Raw genomic sequence first — 21,621 nt, 5'->3', positions numbered from 1 at the left:
TTGGATTATTTATAGGAGATTTTTGATGCTCACAGTTTATTAATGTTGCTACAACATCCGGAATGTATTCATAATCATAGATTTCAGTCTTTTTGCTTATCAATTCACAGGGTTTCTCCCAGTTGGGTTGATTCCATGGGGACATTATCAAAAGAGATATTCCAGCTCTGCAGGTAGCAGGCCTGGAATGGAATGTGGAATGTTCTATGTTGACAGGGATCCTGTGGACCCTGGAAGTTTGCATTCCTGAGGCTCTGCCTTTGACTTTGCCTTCTGAAATAATGCCATAAATAAAGATCACTGTTTCCTGTTCAGAATATTCCTTTTAGCTTCCATTTTGTGACAACTCTGTGTAAAGCTCTCTGTTTTCCTGTGACTACTTGTCCTCCTAGACCTGAGTTTGCTTCTCGAGTGGAGAAAGCTTAATAATCAAGGGTTCCTTCTTGGCAACTGGGCACTCCTTATTACCTGCTCATCAGAGAGCGTTATTACTTGTCATCAGAGACTGGAGCTTCCTTGAAGAGGCTTGTGGCACCAGGATTTGAGGTGTGAGAGGATAAAGAGATCCGAGTCCGTTATTTGGAGTCCTTGGGTAGTGCAAATGGTTAATAAGCTTGGCTGCTAACTGAAAGTTGGAGGTTCATATCCACCCAGAGGTGCCTTGGAAAGAAAGCCTGGTGATCTACTTCAGAAAAGTCAGCCACTGAAAACCCTATGGATCACAAGGGTCTGATCCAAATCTGACCTTGGCAATGGCACAGGACCGGGCAGCATTTCATTCCATTGTGCATGGGGTTGCCCCGAGTTGGGCCTACTTGATGGCAGCTAACACCTAATGAAGGCTGACAATTCTGCACAAGGTCTGGTGCAGGAGGGGAGAACTGGATGAATAAGCAGACAGATGTCACCACAACTACCAAGTGCCAGGTGAGCTCTTAGGAGGCTGAAGAACAGAGTGATTACTATGGGATGGAACAACTGGGAAAGGCTTAATACAGGAAGTGGGATGTGGAGAAGGGTCGAGAGGAATCCAAGAAGAAAAGATGGTCCTTAGACGAGGGGAAGAGACACTATTGCAAACTGAGGAAACAGCTGCCTGCAGACCCGGAAACGTGGGTGGGAGCTGCATGGGCTGGTTCCCTTGAAGCAGAGTTATCAAACGGGTAATCATCTTGAAGAGGGTGTGCAGGGTAACCACTGTATTTCCGGATTGCTGCTGTTGCATGCAGGCATGAGGAGCATACACTCACCAGATGGGGGGACCGGTTTTCTCTCTTGCTGTCCCTTGGCCAGCTTCTAGAGTCGTAAGCTTTCCCTTCCTAAAGAACTACCTGACTGTCTCAGTAAACATTTCAAGTGCAAAGACGTGGAGCATTGTCAAAACTCCGTGTACCCACTCCACCCTTCCTTCCATTGAGCCCAGTGCAGGGTGGGGCAGCCGAGTGCGGGTAAGCAAGCTGTCCTTTATCTCCACACAAATGAGCCCCAGCAGAGAGACTCAGAGCACAAGGGTTTTAGTTTTCAGTAAATGGAGTGAACGTTTTTACATGAGATGGGATTGTTAAATGATGACAGGTCTCCCTTAAGGAGTCCCTGGGTGGTACAAATTGTTAACGTGCTCAGCTGCTAAACAAAAGGGTGGAGGTTCGAGTCCACCCGGAGGTGCCTCAGAAGAAAGGCCTGCCAATCAACGTTCAAAAAATCAGCCATGGAAAACTCTATGGAGCACAGTTCTACCCTGACACACATGGGGTCACCTTGAGTCAGAGCTGACTCCACAGCAACCGGTTTAATCTCCCCGATGCCTTCCTTCTCAGCAATGTGCCTGCCATGGCCTTAGCACCGTTCGGACATAGCGAAGCATCACAGCATGGTTTTATTTTCAGCCAGTCTTCTCCTTACGTAAATCCAACTGTTTTTTAGTGAAGGAAACATCTTTCACACCCTACCCAGGCAAAGACAAAATGAAGATGGGTCTGTGTCTGTCAATCAGATGTTGTTGTTAGTTGCCATCAAGTCAACTGCTCCATAGGGTTTTCAAGGCTGTGATCTTTCTGAAGCCAGGCCTTTCTTCCTAGGTTCCTCTGGGTGGGTTCAAACCATCAACCTTTCAACTAGTGGTCGAGCACTTAACAATTTTCACCACTGAGGGTCTCTGTCAACCAGACAACGACTGTCATAAATGAGGCCAAGGAAAACTGAGGCAAAAGCAGAAAGTGCTTTCAGGGAGATTTGGAAGGGAGGGCCCCAGGAAGATTCTCACTCATCCTCCTCCAGCTTTGGACCTGAAAATGCCTTCCCATATCAATATGAGGCTTTAATCTGCACAGACTCCTGGGAAGATGACATCTTCCTTCACCTTCTGACTGAGGAGTCTATGTCAGTATTCTTCCTTTGATAAGGAATGGGGCTCTGGGTACATAAAGAAAAGAGACTGCAGATACGAGAAAATGCTGCCAAAAAGGGAAAACCAAGTATCTTCTATCCAAAGTTTGCTGAAATCCATCATAGCTTTGTTTGCAATGGTTTGAATCGCACCAGCACTGTGAAAAACTCTATCTTGTTTTCCTTGTTTGGATCTGTGGTTCCTTAGTTCTGTGTGGTCTTGACCGCCTACCACCTTCTTTTCTCATGTCATTCTTTCCCGTTCTCTCAAACTCTTGCTGTAAACTATTTTAATCTGCTTATTTCTGATCCTGAGTTTCCACCTTGGTTCCTGTTGGGCCACGTTTATTTATTAGTTCACAAAGATGGCTTCCTTTCCCAGGTCTAGAGGGGTATGAGTGCCATGGGATATGACTGTCCCTTAAAGACATAAACACCAGGTTAGATTACTGAGTTGAGTAATTGTGTCTATTAAAAATATTGTGGTTACCCTTATGCTTTTTTGTTTGTTTTATCTGATGGCATAGATTGGTAACTAATATTTCTATGCTTGCAAAAGGGAATTTATTAGACAATGTGGATTGATTAGACATGTTCTTCTTCTTTAGAAAAAAACAAATGACACTATACTTCTTTTTAGAGTCCCTGGGCTGTGAAAACAGTTAACAAGTTCCACTAATGAAAGGTTGGTGGTTTGAGTCCACCCAGAGGCATCTCAGAAGAAAGGCCTGGAGATCTACTTCCAAAGATTCAGCCATTGAAAATCCTGTGGTGCACAGTTCTACTCTGACACACACGGAGTCACCAGGAGTCGAAGTTGACTCCATGGTAGCTGGTTTTGGTGGATACGTCCTTTTGTGTCCCCTGGTCCTGGGTGGCACAAACGGTTTGCACTGGCTACTAACCTAAAAGTTGGCAGTTCAAACCCTGCAGCACCACGGAAGAAAGACCTGATGATCTGCTTCCGTAAATATTACAGGCGGGAAAACCCTATGAAGCACAGTTCTACTCTGACACACATGGGTTCACCATGAGTCGGAATTGACTCGGCAGCAAATGTTGTTTTGGTTTTTGGTCCTTAGTCATAGCTACAGCTGAGATTTTTTCCCTGTATCCTCCTGGCCTCAATCATCCTCCCACCCATACCTCTTTGCAAATCATCATTTTTAAACCCTTTACAATTGGTTCTGCCCTTGGTGCTGTCACTTAGATCACTATCATTTGAATTGAACGCTAATTATGGTGTTTGCTATTAAGCTAAAAGTTTCCTGGAGCAGGTCCAGTTCTTTTAATCTTTTTGATAAACAGCTGCTTTCAAAGTCCCATTTTGAAGATTCTTATTTTGAATTTGGAATTCTTATCTCTAAATAAGTCGAACTATTCTAGACAATATGGGCTTTGCCCACGTCTACCTGACAGTTGTCCTCCACTGGAACTGCGCGGTTGAAGCCTGGAAGCAAATTCAGGCACTTGTAGTTGATCAACTACTTTTGTACTAAAAAGAGATCAGGCAGCTGAACCAAGAACATCTCAAGAGCCTACTAGGGGAATATTCTACCATTCTGTCAGTTGAAATACCACTGCCAAATCATACTGTCTAGAAGTTTGGTTAGTCCTGGGTTATGGCTCACCGCCTTTTGCACGTGTCAGCCCATTAGCCCTCTCTGCATTCCTCTGAGCCAGGGAGCTGACAAATTGGAAATAACCCAGTTTCCAGAGGTGGACTCAGAGGCACAGAGAGCTTAAATAACTGCAACAAGATCACTAACTCAGGCAGCAAAGTGGTGCATATGTGAGACCAACGAGATAGCCAAACGTACCGAGGGACTAGACATAGTAATCCCTCCGGGACCAGCGTTCCTTTAAGCAGCAGATACACAAAGCTGTACAACGTAAAACACCACTTTATCCCTAGCTCCCGGAAGGAAACAAGCAAACTTTAGACAGCATGTCCATGTAAGGAGGTTTGTCTCCTGGGCCATCTTCCTCTGAGCCAATTTTCTTTCCATCTAGGTTCATGGAACCCTGGTGGCACAGTGTTTAAAAGCTATGGCTGCTAACCAAAAAATCAGCAGTTCGAATCTACGAGCTGCTCCTTGGAAACCCTATGGGGTAGTTCGACTCTGTCCCGTAGGGTTCCTATGAGTCGGAATCGATTCAATGGCAACAGGTTTTATGTTTAAGACTGTGGGTTCTAGGACCAGAAATGCCAGAACTCAGTCTTAGCGCTACTACTAGGACTTCTGGCAAGTTACCTAATCTCTCTGTGACTCAGTTTCCTCGTCTGTAAAATGGAGATTAGTAACATTACCTACTTCAGACAGGGTGCTGTGAGGATTGAATGAGTTAATTCATGCAAAGCACTTAGAACAGAATCTGGCACTGAAGTGATCAATAAATGTTAATTGTTTCTCTGTTGTCATTTAATGTGCTTCCTTTCCTTCTTTGGGAAGCTTTCTCATGCCAAACCCTCCAGTTCTCCTGCTTCCTCTTTCTATCAAAATAGCAAACGATCCTGTATCAGTCATTAGCATTTTAGTGAGAAAGTTTCACGTTACCTCTGCCAGTCGCTTTGCTTGTCAAGGTTTGTCCCTAACTGTGGAATGAAAAACACTACTCCCTGTTTAAGAAATTTCAAGTACCACAGATATATTTGAGGGGGCAGCAAAGGCGGAAGATGAGAACAGGAAAAATTCCAGTTACTCTTAGAAGCATGCTGTCCTTACTGCTAAAACCACATCCAGAAGAAACCTGCTTGACAGTGTTTTCAGGTTTCTCTTCTGCAAAGCACAGTCTACCCACCTAGCCAGATCCTTCTCTCTGTCCCTTCTCCACCCCATCTTGTCACTTTCTGCCTCAACATGAACAACTCTCCCTTTACTCACCCTTAGCTTTGTCTTCTTGCCTCCTGCCCTAAACCAAGACCTCCAAACAGCAGGAACGCAGGGCTTATTTTCATGTGTCTCTCCTCTCCCGTGACAGCCACTTCCGGCCTAGGTTCTCCTCATTCCAAGCTTGCTTTGCAGGGACAGTACCGTTGTGAGGACCAAAAGGAGAAGATCTAAACTGTAGAAGTATAATTTGCATATATAAAAGTAAAACTAATACGTCATGAGAGAACTACAGCCAGAATGCTCTTTAGAAGCAAGAATGGCAAGACTTCATCTCACGTACTTTGGACATGTTATCAGGAGGGACCAGTCCCTGGAGAAGGACATCATGCTTGGTAAAGTAGAGGGTCAGCAAAAAAGAAGAAGCCCCTCAACTAGATGAATTGACATAGTGGCTGCAACAATGGGCTCAAACATAACAACGATCGTGACGATGGCACAGGACCAGGTAGTGTTCTGTTCTGTTGTACATAAGGTCACTATGAGTCAGAACTGACTCAACAGCACCTAACAACAACAACACAAAAGTAACACTACCTACATATGTGACCACTTATCGTTGCCTGTCAGCATAACCCCCCCCCCCAAAAAAAAACCTGTTGCATTGAGTCAATTCTGACTCACAGCAACCCGAAAGGACAAGGTAGAACTGTCCCATAGAGTTTCCAAGGAGCAGATGGCGGATTCAAACTACTAACCTTCTGGTGGCACAGCTGAGCTCTTAACCAGTGTGCCACCAGGGCTCCCCTATCAGCAAAATAGAGTCTATATTATTAAATATATAAAATATTATCTTTATTACTCTTTGTTTGAAAATAACAAAACTTTGTTCACATATGACTGGCCTTCTTAATTAAAGTTGCTGTTATGGATTGAATTGTGTCCTCCAAAAATGTGTTGAAGTCCTAGCCCTTGTACCTGTGGATTTGATCCTGTTTGGAAATAGGAGGGTCATACCAGAGTAGACGGGGTCCTAAATCTAATCATTTCTAAGTTGTAAAAAGAGCAGGATAGACACAGAGACATATACAGGGAAAGACAGATGCCATGTGAGGATCAACTAAGAGCCATGGAACAAAGCGATGCCTGGGGTTACCAATACGGAAGGAACAGACGTGGACAAGACCCTGATTTAGCCTCCAGACCTGTGGGAAAATTAATGTATGTTCCTTAAAGCCACGCACTTGTGGTATTTCTGTTACAGCAGCACTAGGGAACTAAGACAGCTGCCCTTGTAGTGTAAGCACTTGATCGTAGCTTTGCCCATCGTGTTTCTGCTTCTAGGCATCATGGGCCAAGCTGAGCTGCAGAGAGCTCAGCTGCCAGGCCTCTAAGTAGTCAAAACAAGAAGCCAAAATGAAATACAAGTCAAACCCTTAATGCGAGATAGTATAAGTAAGGGGCTAAATAGTAGAAAGCACCAAGTCCCTAACTCCAAACCAAACCTGTTGCTGTCAAGTCAACTCCAGCTCATAGTGACTCTATAGGACAGAGTAGAACTGCTCCATAGGGTTTCCAAGGGGCAACTGATGGATTTGAACTGCTGACCTTTTGGTTAGCAGCTGAATCCTTAACCACTGCACCACCCATGAAACAGCATCTTGTAGGAGTTAGATGGATCAGTGCAGACAAGGGGAATTGTCTCACTGCCAAGAGCACTGCAAACAAAATGTTCCAGCCAATTTGTGGCCCTGGGGCAGTCCATAGACCCAGAGTGGAGAAAAATGTCTTCAAAGCCTCAGCAGAGGTACCTGAGACAGATCTCAGCAGATGGTCCTTGGTAAAGAGGCCTCTGTATGGAGACACCGGGGCTAGGATGCAGATTTGTGTAACAGCAGAGTAGCTGGGGAGCTGAGTCCCTGACTGCGACTCTCTCCTAGGGTGCATGTCCTGGCTGTGCACCAAGTCTGCATGGGGAAGCAGCTTTCCCTCAGGCCTGCCAGGTAAAGCCTTTGAAGTTGCCTGTGGTCAGGCCTGAAAGAGCACATACAGGACTTTGGCCTGGAACCAGACTCCTCACTAAACTAGGGATGTGTAATTACATACAGGAAACTCAGCTCCACCGTCCATTGCTACACAGAGAGAGTCAACAGATAAGGAAATGTAGAGAAGGGAGAGAAGGGGGAACATAGGTATGAGACAAAGAATTCCCAAAGGCCTGTGATTTTTTTTTCCTGAGGGCCTATCCCTAAACTTTACCACCCAGTGGTAATATTTCAAAACCAGCAAGGTTTAAATGATAGGGCACCTCAGATTTAAGCTCTGCTTAATAGATCCCTAGGTAGTGCAAACAGTTGGTGCTCGATTGCTCATGTAAAGGTTGGTAGTTTGAACCTACCCAGTGATACCACGGAAGAGAAGTCCTGGCAATCTGCTTCTGTTAAGACTGCAGCCAAGAAAACCCCATGGAGTAGATCTACTCTGAAACACATGGGGTCACCATGAGTTGGAATCGACTCACCAGAAACTAACAACATCTTTGAATGACAATCTACCTTTCAAAGGCTCTTTTTTTTTTTTTTACAGAATTAAAGATTATAGCTCATGCTGTAATTTTAAATGGCATAAAATACTTGACTCATCACAAACAGTAGCCAGTTTTTCTTAAAGCTCTGGGAAAATTTGAGGTGATTGTTAATCAGTTGTCCTTTGTTTCCTGACATGCTCGTTAATCCATCTTTATACATCTTTTTATTAAAACCGCATTACTTATATTTTTATTTGAAGATTATAGGCACCTAAATTTTTTGTTCGCTACCTCACTAACACTCTGTCCATGTGTTTTAAAAGCTTCTTTGTCTCTCCTTAGTAATCTCAAAAGTAGCAGATTCTATTTCCTCTACTGGTGTCCCCTGTAAACTGTTTTCATCGGCAGGGCTGGCCGTGTGCTCGTCAAAGATGATCAGGATTGTACCTGTCTGTATAGTGGGAGGAATTTCCTCGATGCAGTCATATTTTGTTATTTTAGCGTGAGTGTGCCCAAATGTAAAATATTTGACCTCACTATCATCAGTTTGGAAACCCTGGTGGCATAGTGGTTAAGTGCTACGGCTGCTAACCAAAAGGTTGGCAGTTCGAATCCACCTAGGTGCTCCTTGGAAACTCTATGGGGCAGTTCTACTATGTCCTAAAGGGTCGCTATGAGTCGGAATCGACTTGACGGTAGTGGGGTTTTTTTGGGGGGGGGGTCATCAGTTTAGGAATTACGGCTTTTATTTTTGTTCCAATAATACGAGAGATTCCAAGTTATCCTCCGTAAAAACTTCAGGAGTTCAACAAGGAATCTTTGACTATCTGAGAAAACAGAGAGTAAATCATAGTGGGTTTGTGTGTATGTGTGTGTGAGTGTGGTGAAAATACACATAACAAAATGAACTTCATCTCAGCAGTTTCTATGTGTACAGTTCAGTGACACTGACTGCATTCTTCATGTTTTGCAGCCATTCTTACTCTCCTTTTCCAAGTCGTTCCACCACCATTAGCGTAGTCTCAATGCCGCCTAAGCAAAAACTCCCATCGTCTCCCTTCCTGCCACCCCTAGTTTCCACTGATAATCTTTGGTTTCTATATATTTCCTTATTTCATATATGGGAGGTCATACAGTATTTGTCTTTTTGTGACTGACTGACTTCACTCAGCATGTTTCCAAGGTTCGTTCCTGTTGTGGCCGGCATCAGAACTTCATTTCTCTTCTAGGATGAGTAGTATTCCATTGTGTGTGTATGCTGCCCACGCATTTGTCGATGGGCATCTTGGTGGTTTTCACCTTTTAGTGATTGTGAAAACTGCCACAATGAACATTTATGTACAGGTTTCTGTTTGCGTTCCTGCTTTCACTTCTTCCGGTTTATGTACCTAGGATTGAGATTTGTGGGTCATATGGTAGGTCTATGCTCCACTTTTTGAGGAACCACCAAACTGTTTTCCATAGTCCTTATACCATTTTACGTTCCCACCAGCAGTGGATGAGGGTTCCAGTTTCTCCACAATTTCATCAGTCCCTATTGTTTTCTGGTTTTTTGATCATTGCCATTCTATAAGGGTGAAGTGGTATCTCATTGTCGTTTTCATTTGCATCTCCCTAATGGCTAATGGGAGTCCTGGTGGCATAGTGGTTAAGAGCTCAGCTGCTAACCAAAAAGATTGGCAATTCAAATCCAGCAACCACCCCTTGGAAACCCTATGGGGCAGATCTACCCCATCCCACAGGGCTGCTATGAGTCGGAATCAACTAGACAGCAACAGGTTTTTTTTAATGGCTAGTGGAAACCCTGATGCTGCAGTGGTTAAGAGCTCGGTTGCTAATCAAAAGGTTGGCAGTTGGTATCCACCAGCTGCAGCTTGGAAACCCTGTGGGGTAGTTCTACTCAGTCCTATAGGGTCATTATGAGCAGGAATCGACTCTGATGGCAACAGGTTTTTTTGGTGCTGTTGTTAATGGCTGATGAGAAGCCCTGGTGGTGCAGTGGTTAAAGCACTAAGCTGCTAACGGAAAGCTTGGAGGTGCGAATCCACTAGCCACTCCACAGGAGAAAGGTGTGGTAGTCTGCTTCCAGAAAGGTTTCAGTCTATGGGCAGTTCTACTCTGTCTTATAGGGTCCCTATCAGTCAAAATCGACTTGACAGCAACGGGTTTGGTTTTGATTTAATGGTTAGTGACGTTGTGCGTCTTTTCGTGTGTTTGTTGGCCATTTGAATGCCCCCTTTGGTGAAATTATAGTAGGTGTTTTTGTTGTTTGTTTTTAATAATTTTTTTTTATTGAACTTTAGATGAAGGTTTACAGAACAAACTAGTTTCTCATCAAACAGTGCGCACATCGTTGTATGACATTGGTTAATAACTCCACAACATGTCAACACTCTCCCTTCTCAACCCTGGGTTCCCTATTACCAGCTGTCCTGTTCCCTCCTACCTTCCAGTCCCTGCCCCAGGGCTGGTATGCCCCTTTAGTCTTGTTTTGTTCCATGGGACTGTTTTTAATAATATTTTATTACGTTTTTTTGGTAAAAATTTAAACAGCAAATTAGGTTCCCACTTGACAGCTGCAATACAAATTGTTCAGTGACTTCAGTTACATTTTCAACAATGTGTCAACATTCTCTTTGTGTTCTAGTTGTTCTGTTTCCAGTACTCTAGTTTCCCTGCCCCCTTATCTTTTCATCTTTGTTTTTGAGCAATTGTTGACCTTTTGGTCTCATACAGATGTTTTTTTAATGGAGTACCATAAAAAAAAAAAATACTTACGGCTAATATCCTTTATTTTGGGTGCCAATATGTTATTTCACTAAAAGTTGACCTCGGGATAGTTTTGGTTCAAGGTTTAAGGGATATCTCAGAGCGGTAGTCTCAGGAAGTCCTCTAGTCTCAACTGGTCTGGTAAGTCTAGATGTTTTAAGAGTTTGAGTGCCGCCCCACACTTTTCTCCCATTCTCTCGGGCCCATCTATTTTGGCCCTGATCAGAACAGTTGGTAATGGTAGCTGGGCACCATCTAGTTCTTCCGGTCTCAGGTTATATAAGGCTGTGGTTCATGTAGACTATTTGTCCTGTAGACTAGTTCCTTCTCTGAGACTTTGGTCATAGTGGATGTTTTTTATTTGTGTCCCAGGTCATCCCCTCCAATCACCACCCCATGAGGAACTACTATTCTACTAGTAATTAAGTAGGAAATTTGGGCATACTTGGACAAATTTGTTTGAAATTTTATAATTCAAATCATATTTTGTATGTATGCTAATATTTATAGAGTGCTTACGTGCCAACATTTACTTGGATTATTTAAAACAGTCCTCTTAATGCTTGATGAAGTAGGTTCTCTTATCATCCCCTTCTACAAATGAGGAAACAGAGACTTAGGTGAAACTTGCTTCAGGGTTTCAAAGTATCATGCAACTGGGCCAGGCTTGAAACCCTAGAATTCGACTGCACAGAGTTCTTAAACATCATGCTCTTCTACCTCCTTACTAGTCAGAGACAACTTGAGGTAGGATAATCTTCTACAAGTTCAGGCTTTAAATGTGGACAGCAGGTTTGGCCTCTCCATCCAACATACCCCACCTTGGCAAATATATGAATTGTGAACTTGGAATTTCAGGTATGCGTGTTAATCATGTACCAGGTGTCACCTTTGTACAAGTGAACCCTACAGCTGTTTTCCATGCAGTTAGTTGAGAGCCTGTATTCTCAAGCTCCACTGGCAAGTAGAATGACAAAGGCTACATTCTCTGCTAACTGCTCTTGTGGCATAGCCTCCTCCCAATAGCTCTTGGGTCAGTGTTGCTCAGGGAAGGGCACCATGATACCCCAAAGCTCCCAGCTCCTTCAATTCCGGGGTTCCTGGATGTTCCATAGACCAGCAAGCTGTCCCTGAAGCCTGCTCTCTCCTCACTGTTTACAGTTTTGCAGAGGTTCCAGTAGGGGACCATTTCTTGGCGGGCTTGTTGGATTGCTGTTCTCTTATTGGTTGGCCTTGTTGGCCCAAGTCTGAGATGCCATGTGGGTGAAGGAAGTTATGCTGCTGGTGTCCTATTGCTGATGACACGACCGATCCCTTACTACCAACTGTGGCCCCCTGGCACTCACCACTGCCACTCTGCAGTCTGCAGATATGCTCACACTGACTCCGCTCCTAAAACTCCTCTGGCCCTCACTCCCCATGGTCCAGCTGTTATGGGAGATGGCCATTCTGAGGCAGTCATCAGGATAACCATTCAGTGGCCCAAGAAAACTGACCCTGTCTGGCTCAGTAGATGGAGCCCTTGCCTCCTGGTGCAAATAATTAATGTCCTTGGCTGCTAACCAAAAGGCTGGAAGTTTGAGTCCAACCAGATGTACCTCAGAAAGAAAGACCTGGCCATCTACTTCTCTCCCCCACATGCTCACACAGAACTCTGTGACACACATGCGGTTACCATGAGTCAATTGACTCAATGGCAATTACTTATGATAAATACTAATCCAAGTTTTCTCCTTCCCAATGATCCCAAAATTAGATCCCTATTCAGTGACCCTTTAGGCCCAAGTCACTCAGTCCATCTTGTCATCCCTTTACCTGAGGACTATTTCCTGTATTGTTGTGGTGATTTTACTTTAAGACTAGGAACCAAGGATTCATTCATTCATTCATTCATTTATCCATCCATCCATCCACTCATCCTTCTCTGTACATACTGTAGAGCATTTACTAAGCCCCTCCTACTAAGGAGATTTTCAAGCAGGTGGGGGTTACAATAATTAATAATACACAGTCCATCCTTTGGAAAGATTATAGTCTATTGGGAAAAAAAAAAAATAGGCAGTTGCACTTATCATTGCAATTGTAATAAGTAGCATTATTGCCTTTCCAAGGCCCTGAGAAGGCACACCGAGATGGCCTGATCGTTGCCCCCCCCAACTTGGGGGATCAGGAATATCCCATCCTAAGGTGGTTCCTGGCCACCCTCATTAGGCCCTACTGGATCTGGGCTAAAGTTCAATTTGGAAAGAGGAGTGTAAAATGCTGCAACTTTCGCTAATGAACCAATTCACTTTAGAAGCGAAAGTTAAATATCAGCAATACTGGGAGAAAACATTCAATTTTCTGGCTTGGGGAAGCTTTATATCCTTTCCTTTTTTTTACTTGAAATCCTTTAGATGACTTGCTTGGAGGACCGGAAAACTAGTATCTGAAGTGTCAGGACCCTTAAACAGTCGGTCCAAAATACTTATCCTGAATTGCAATTCTCTTTCCAGGCTTCAGTGGGTACTTTGGAGTGCTTACAGTTAAGATGTCTCAGAAAAACAATTGTTTTGCTATGCACCTTGACTCCGAACATGTCGATGAAGCAAACTACCTTGTAGTTCTTTCTTAATGTTCTAGACCCAGTAGGCATTCATATTTTCAATGAGTCTTCACTTGGAACACTCCTGCAGCCTCAATGCTCCACTGCTTCATTGCTTCATCCTCTGCAGACTTCCTAGAATAACCTTGACTTAGACCTGCTTTACTTTCTCTAAGGCAAAGTTTTGCCCTCCCTCCTTCTGCTTCAAAAAGTGTCATTAAAGATTTTTTTTTTTAATTCTTGGACTGTTTATGCAGTCAGTTTGTTTTCCCTCTGCCAGATGTTTATATACAACTCTGATATTTACAACAAAAACTTTGAGCATTTTTGTCCACTGTTAGCCTGACCCAATAATGGTTCAAACGTCCATCTTGTTCCAGTAGAAAAATCTTCTTGGATAGAAAAACTAATACAATCTCTGCCTGATATGACAACCCAGGGTGACACAAATAGTTAAGTTCTTGGCTATTAACCAAAAGGCTGGAGGTTCGAGGCCACTGAGAGGAACCGCAGAAGTAAAGCCTGGTGATCTACTTCAGAAAAATCAGCCATTGAAAACCCTATGGAGCACGTTCTACTCTGACACACATGGGGTTGCCGTGAGTAGAAATAGACTTAAAGCTAAGTGGTATGCTAAGCACTTTCACTTATATTATTTTATTAATTCCTAAAATAACTCTATAAGGTGGTAGAACAGTGCTTGGCACATTTATTGAAAAAAATTAAGAAATTATTATCCTCAATTTATAGGCTAGAAAACTGCAGATGGAAGAGGTCATGTCATTTGCTGGAGACCAGTGGCCAAGGCAGGTGTGACTTGCCATTGTCCACCTGCCTTCAGAGCAAAACCAAAAAAATCCAAACCTATTGCTGTCCAGTTGATTCCAAGACTCATAGTAACCCTATAGGACAGAGTAGAACTGCCCCTTAGGGTTTCCAAGGAGCAGCTGGTAGATTTGAACTGCTGACCCCAGAGAGCTCTGCCTTCAGAAGAGCAAATGCTAAATACTCCTCCAGGAAGGCTTATGCTGCTTCATCATTTGACGCTTTAAGGAGCCCTGGTGGTGCAATGGTTAAGTGCTTGGCTACTAACCAAAATGTCAGTGGTTGGAACCCACCCAGAGGCTCCGTGGAAGAAAGATGTGGCAGTTTGCTTCCGTAAAGGTTATGGTCACAGAAACCCTATGGGGCAGTTCTACTCTGTCCTGTAGGGTTACTATGACTTGGAATCAACTCAATGGCACACAACAGCAACAAAAATTTTCTAAAGTCACTGCAATCAAACAGTTACTAAGGCCCTCAAGTAATCAAAGTCTTTTAATCCTTGGATGTGAAAGCAAGACTATCTCTGTCTGTGTTGGATAAAAGTCTCTCCTGAATTTCATGGTCTTGGTATACCATTTATCCAAAGAAATGTAGAGAAATTCTCAGGAAGATTCACAGGGTAAAGTTAATTTTAATGACTTTAATTTATGTAAGAGCCCATGAAGTAACTCTTTTACTGAAACAGTCTTTACTCAGACTCCTTGTCTGCCTTCTTGAGCTGGAACTCCTTTCCAGAATGTGGGTCTCAGCCCACAGCCTGTCTCCACTCTCTCACTCCCAGCATGCCCCTCTGGGTCCTGATCCTTTCACCCCCATGCACCAAATCTATTCCTGTCTGTGTGGACCATCATTTGTGAACCCTCCCAGTACCTGAAACACTGCTGTGTCTCCCCTCACTTATTACAGTCAAGACCCCGCTCCTTGATGCTGACTTTACAGACTTATCTCGCCCATGGTGGTGTCTCCTTCTCCTAAATCACTGTTGCGTGAGTGGACATAGCCATGTTGTTCAGTCCTTAGTCTTGTCTCCCCAATCTGGTTCTACAGTTGATGTCCCCATTTTAAGCACACTCCTAAATATGTCTTAATCGTCCCCCAGGCATAGCTGGGGTAAGTGTAAGAGGTGTGTGGTATAAAGTTCTGCTAAGGACTTCTGATAAGACACTCCCACCCCCTAAAACCAAACCTGTTTCCTTTGGGTCAACTCCAACTCGTAGTGACCCTGTAGGACAGAGTAGACCAGCCCCATAGGGTTTCCAAGGCTGTAAATCTTTACAGAAGCAGACTACCACATCTTTCTCCTGTGGAGCAGCTGGGGGGTTGGCACCATCAACCTTTAGGTTAGCAGCCTAGTGCTTTAACCACTCTGCCACCAGGGCTCCCTCTCCCACTCCTTACTACCAGTAAACTAGTTGCAGTCAAGAGGATTTCGAAGCATGGCAGCCCCATGTGTGCCAGAGTAGAACTGTGCCCCATAGTGTTCTGAAAAGTCAGAATTAGATCACCAGCTCTTCATCCAAGGCATCTCTGAGTGGGAACCTCCAACCTTTCTGTTAGCAGCCAAGTGAGTTAACCATTTGCACCACCCAAGGGACCCCCTCCCACCTGCTATTAGGCGTTAAATGGAAGAGGAACCCTGGCACTCTCTGACCTTTCATGGCCTTAGTTCTGAATGTCTTCTACAAAAAAGGAAAGTCCTACTCCTAATGGCTTTTTACACAGTTTTTCATCTCTCCCTAAAATGAAATACGGACTCAAACTCTACATGTCCATAGTTGAACTCACCATTTCCCCCAAGACCCGTCCCTTCTCTATTCCTCACCTAGATTAGTGACACTCTCCATCTACTCATTTAACTCCTCTTTCCCTCTTATTCATCATTGTACCCCTAGTACATTAGGAGACACTTAACAAATATTTGATAAATAAATGAAGGCCTCACTATAGATCATTGATGCTATAAGATGTTAAGGAAGAGGGGCATCATGTGATACACATCATGTTATATGGATACATCTTGTTGTTGTTGGGGGCTGTCAAGTTAATTTCGACTCATAATGACCACATGTGACAGAGTAGACAGAGTAGAATTGCCCCACAGGGTTTTCTAGGCTGTAATCTTTATCTTTATGGAAGCAGATCACCACATCTTTCTCCCATGGAGGCGCTCGGTATATTTGAACCACCCATCTTTCGGTTCGCAGCTGAGTGCTTAACTGTTGAACCACCAGGTCTACACCTTAAGGTCTAATTAATATGCCATGAGCAGTTCTGTGAGGAGAGAACTTCTCTTAGAAAGGGTTCTAGTCCTGATAGGCAACATGATTGAAATGTTTAACACAGTTTCCCAAAATCTGATCATTCTTTGTGACCTGAAAAAGCTGAGGACCAGACCCTGGATATGAAATGACTTTACCAGATTGAAAGCATCCCATGAAGCTCAGCCCAAAACAACCAACTGAGAGCCCTCTCCACTCCCACTGAGAACGAGGCGGAAATGCCATTCCGTACTATGGCCTGCAAGATCTCACAGCACGAGGAACCTGCCTGACGCTGTCCCGCTTCCCACCCACACTCTCGCTCACTGAGTTTCAGCTACCTATTCCTCACACACTCCCAGATCATTCCTCTCGGGGCCTTTGGACTTGCTGTTTGTTCTGCCTAGAACTCTCTGTCCCAGGTTGTCACATGTGAGCTTCTTTTTATCCCTCAGTTCATCACCCTCCTCAGAGAGGCCTTTGCTGAGCAGCTGTGGAACTTGCCCCACACCTGTCATAACACTCACTGTAAACTACAAGCACCTAGTAGATTTCCTTGTAAGCTTTCTGTCTCCTTCCATCAGAACATAAGCTCTATGAGGGCAGGGAACTGCTCTGGCTCATCCTCTATGGTATCACCAGAACCTGGAAGAGCTGTTGTTATTAGCTGCTGTCATGTTGATTCCTACTCATGGCGACCCCATGAGTACTCCATAGGGCTTTCAAGGCTGTGACTTTTCAGAAGCAGATCATCAGGCCTGTCTTCCTAGGGCCTCTGTGTGGGTTTGAAACACCAACCTTTTGACTAGCAGTCAAGTGCTTAACAATGTGCACCATCCTGGATCATAATTGCTCAATAAACATGTTGGATAAATGAATAGGAGGCTGTGCTCAGAGTTGGGCATAAGATTTTCTTTCCATCTGAATTCTTCAGTTTTCTGCCATTATACTGAGTATCTCAGTTACCTAGTGCCACTGTAGCAGAAATATCACAAGTGGGTGGCTTTAAGGAAGAGAAAATTATTTTCTCACAGTTTAGGAGGCTAAACCCAAAAAACCCAGTGCCATTGATAGGAGGCTAGAGGTCTGAATTTAGGGCAATGGGGAAGGCTCTCTCTCTGTCTGCTCTGGAGAAAAACCTTGTTTCAGCTTCTGTAGCCCTGCCATTCCTCAGTGCCTTGGCAATCTTCATGCGGCATCCATCTTCCCTCTTCTGTGCTTGCTTATCTCTGTGTCTATGCTGTTCTTTATATCACTCAAAAGTGATTAGGTTTAGGACCCACCCTACACTGATAATAGCCTCGTTAACATAAAAAAGAAACCCTATTCCTGAACAGGATTACATCCACAGGTACAGGAGTCAGGGCTCCAAATCACATTTTCCATCCATAGCACTGAGTTTCCTGAGAGAACTTGATCCATAACACTGAGTTTCCTAATAGAAATCCCCCCCAGCTCCCCCTCCCAAAATAAGCCCAGCCAAATGGACACCAGCCATCCCTGGCTTCTGCATTATCTGCTCTTTCACTCAGACTTCTCCAGGATCCACCCCCACCTCCAAACTTGACCCTTTCTCTCAGCTACCCAGGGCACAGCTAGTCCTCAGTGGCCTTTCTTTCTATGGCCTGGCTGGGCTCACCCTGAGCCTACCCACATCTCTGCAGTGCATAGCAAACAGAAATGGCACATATCCGAAGTATTACTTGGAATAAGAAGGAGGATTGATTAATCGACTCAATGGCAACTAACAGCAACCCTCCCTGGACTTCTCCCCGTGCCATGTTTCCTGATGCGTAGATGTGGGCCAGGCCCTTCACTCATGCTGTGGATGTAATGTGTATACTGGGTTCAGTTCACTGGCCAGCCCCTTAGGATGCAAACAAGACAAAAAGGCAGGATTTTGTGAAAAGATTCAAATATGCATCTGTCAGAATGGTCACTTGCCAAATGATGTTTGTGTTGCATAATTCCACCACTTCACCTCGAAATCCAGCATTAAATGCACTATGGGCTTGGTGTCTAAAGACTTAGAGAAGAACTTCTGACACTTCTAAGCCCAAATAACGGATGATCCCTTTGAAATTGTAAGGCCTTTGTTGAGGAACATCACTGTACTGCTGCCAGAGCCTGAGAAATACCTTTGCGGTTCTTTGCACAGCACACGGGCATGGCAGGGGCATTGTGTACAAGGAGACCTTGGAAATGGGTTGCCTGGTCATCTAGTAAACCAAGCATTGTGTGTTTCTCTGGTTGAGAAGAGACAAAAAGCATGGATCAGACAGGGTGAAATGTGACCAACACCTGGCAAGGGCTTTCCAGTGAAAATAAAACATCTTAACAGTGGGGAGCACGCAGTTTCAGATCTCCTTGGAGAGAGGTTGGTGTTTGCCCTTAGAAACTTTATTTCAGGTGCTAGATTCACAAAATTCAGGCAACTTTCTGGGGCCCAACTCCTGAGGACAGGGAGTCACTGTGTTCACGGCTGGGCTGGGTCTGCCTGAAGGGAATCACTCATGGGGAAGTTTGAGGACCAGACCTGGCAGAAGCCCAGCCTGACTAAGAGAAATGCGTTATCCAAGAAGAGGCCAGGGCCAACCCTGAGAGAATATGGGAAGACAAAGAAGCCACTGTTCTGCCTGACAAGCGCCAAGAAACCTTCTTTAACCTCATTGCTTTTACTCAGACATTGAGCAACAAACTCATTCTTATGCCTTTACTGGTAAAAAATATCTTCTGGTCAGAGTCGGAATCAGATAACATGAATTTGGACATATTTGAAAGGAAATGGAAAAATGGGAAATAATAAAGTTGTGGTTATCATGAAGGCTAAAAGGGCTAGGAATTTGGTGGTTTTGAAATGGGTTCAGTTCTTCATTTCCTGGCACTTCTATGTTTATCCCTGTGCCTTTGGGGGGATACAGTGACTCATTGCACACAGGGTCATGTAGTGCTTTCTGAATACTGATAAACTGTCAGAGACAAAGTTAAGGCAACCTGAGGCAAATTTTACCAACTGAGCTATATTGCTTAGCTCATAAAGTGTTTTACTAAATTAAATCAATTCAGTAAACATTTATCAAGCCTCTGCCTGTCATATGAGAGGCTAGCACACAAAATTGACAGAATCTGAAATGCAAGAAAATGAGAAACAAACTGGCGGTGTGGAAATTATAGTCAATCTTTTCCGAATTGTCTACACACAGTTAGAGACAGGAAGTGAACTCACTCACTGACAGACAAAAAGGAAACTTTTTTCTGGGAAATCTCCCTTAATATAGCCAAAACAAATATTTTGACTTGGGAGAAAACAAAAGTTAGAATGAATGTAAAACTGACTTTCACATTAAGATGCTAGGTAATTCAAACAACTCAGAAAAAAAAGTACTGAAAACTTATTATATGTAGTAAGGTCCCCGGGTGGCTCGAACAGTTTGCACTTGACTATTCACCTAAAGGTTGGCGGTTCAAACCCACCCAGCAGTGCCATGGAAGGAAGTCCTGACGATCTGTTTCCATAAAAAGTATAGCCAAGAAAACCCTGTGGAGCAGTTCTAGCCTGTAACACATGAGGTTGCCATGAGTTGGAATTGACGGCAACAGGTTTGGTGTTTTTGGTTTACTGTGTGGTAGGTGCTGGTTATATGAAGTCAAAAGACATGATTGACATTGATAAGGATAAATTTTAACTTATATTATTCAGTGCAAAGCATATCATTCTATGCAAAACATTTTTCCTTCAGACTCAAAACCTTATTTTGAGAGTGGGGATTAGAAATGTTAGAAGAAGAATAAAAATTATTGTATATGGAGTTCAAGAATTTGACAAAGTCTGTCATGAATTCCTTATGCATCAAATGAAGCAATGTGGACTGGTGATGGCATAAGTTGGTGGGTTTGTATCTGATTAAATGGCCATCCCCAAGCAGCACTGACTTATTGATTGATGACTACTGAGAGCTGTCATTCTCCTCCTTGTGTCCCTAGACGCTGGAGAGTTCTCAAAGGCACCAAGGCTTACCAATATATTATGTATCTTTGCTTCTAATTGGACTTAAATCAACTTCACCCGCCAAATCCCAGCTGGGAAAAGCAGGAAAGGACACTTGGAGCCTATGTGATCAAATTCACTGCTCCGGCTACCCTCAATTCTATCCTTAAACAGGTTAGACCACCAGAAGACTGTATGCCTAGACCACGTTAAGTTAACCCATTGCTGTCAAGTAGATTCCGACGCATGGCGACTGTACAGAATTTCCCCATAGGGTTTGCAAGGAACGGCTGATAGACTCCAATGGCCGATCTTTTGGTTAGCAGCTGAGCTCATAACAACTACACCACCAGAGTAAGTTAGCCTCTCGTAAAATGGTCTTTATTGTCCCAGAGAGCTCTGGAAGCTAGGCTTCCAGGCAAAAAAAAAAAAAAAAGAGGACAAATAAACTACTTGATACGACAGAATTTTTGAAAGGAATACACAGAGTCACAGAACCAAGAAGAATTGGTTGATGTTCAACCATTTCAGGAGGTAGAACATCAGAAACAACGGTATTGAAGAAGAAGTCTGTCTTAGGCTGGGTTCTCTCAAGAAGCAAAACCAGTAAAGCATATGAATATATAAAGAGATTTATATCAAGGAAATGGCTTACCCAGTTGTAGAGGCTGGAATGTCCCAAGTCCATGGGTCAGGGTAGAGGCTTCTTCTGAATCACGTAGCTGCAAGGGTTGGCAAACCTAAGATCAGCAGAAATATACCATGGACTGCAAAGATCGATGACTCCCAAGATTGGCAGGCAAGACTGCAGGTAAGCCACTAGCTCAAGTCTCAAGAACCAGAGGTCAGACGAACAGGCGCCAGCTGCAGGATCCAGCGTGAGCAAAAGGTCCCTGAGCTTCACCAGAATGTTTGCTTATGTTTGATGCAGGCCACATGCCCAAGAAGCTCCCTTTCATCTGATTGGCTACTCATTGCAGATCCCACCACGGAGGTGATCACATATCAAATCTCAACATGGAAGTGATCACAACATTATATGAATGCCAAAACACTGAGGATCATGGCCCAGCCAAGCTGACACGCAATCTTAACCATCACAGAGTTCAAGCTGCACTGAAGGCATCGGTGAAAAACAAGGCTTCAGAATACCAACTGAGATGTTTTAAAAAAAAAACAGATGCAGTGCGGGAGGTGCTCACTCATTTATGCCAAGAAATTTGGAAGGCAGCTACCTGGCCAACTGACTGGAAGGGATCTGTATTTTTTACCCATTCCAAAGAAATGTGATCCAACAGAATGTGGAAATGATCAAACAATGTCATTAATACTGTACACAAGCAGAATTTTGCAAATCATTCAGCAGTGGCTGCAGCAGTACATCCACAGGGAATCGCCAGGAATTCAAGCTGGACTCAGAAGAGGACGTGGAACCCGGGATACCATTGCTGACA

The sequence above is a fragment of the Loxodonta africana genome, chromosome 17, assembly GCF_030014295.1.
Source record: "Loxodonta africana isolate mLoxAfr1 chromosome 17, mLoxAfr1.hap2, whole genome shotgun sequence".
NCBI classification, from domain to species: domain Eukaryota; kingdom Metazoa; phylum Chordata; class Mammalia; order Proboscidea; family Elephantidae; genus Loxodonta; species Loxodonta africana.
Note: the sequence above shows the minus strand (reverse complement) of the source record.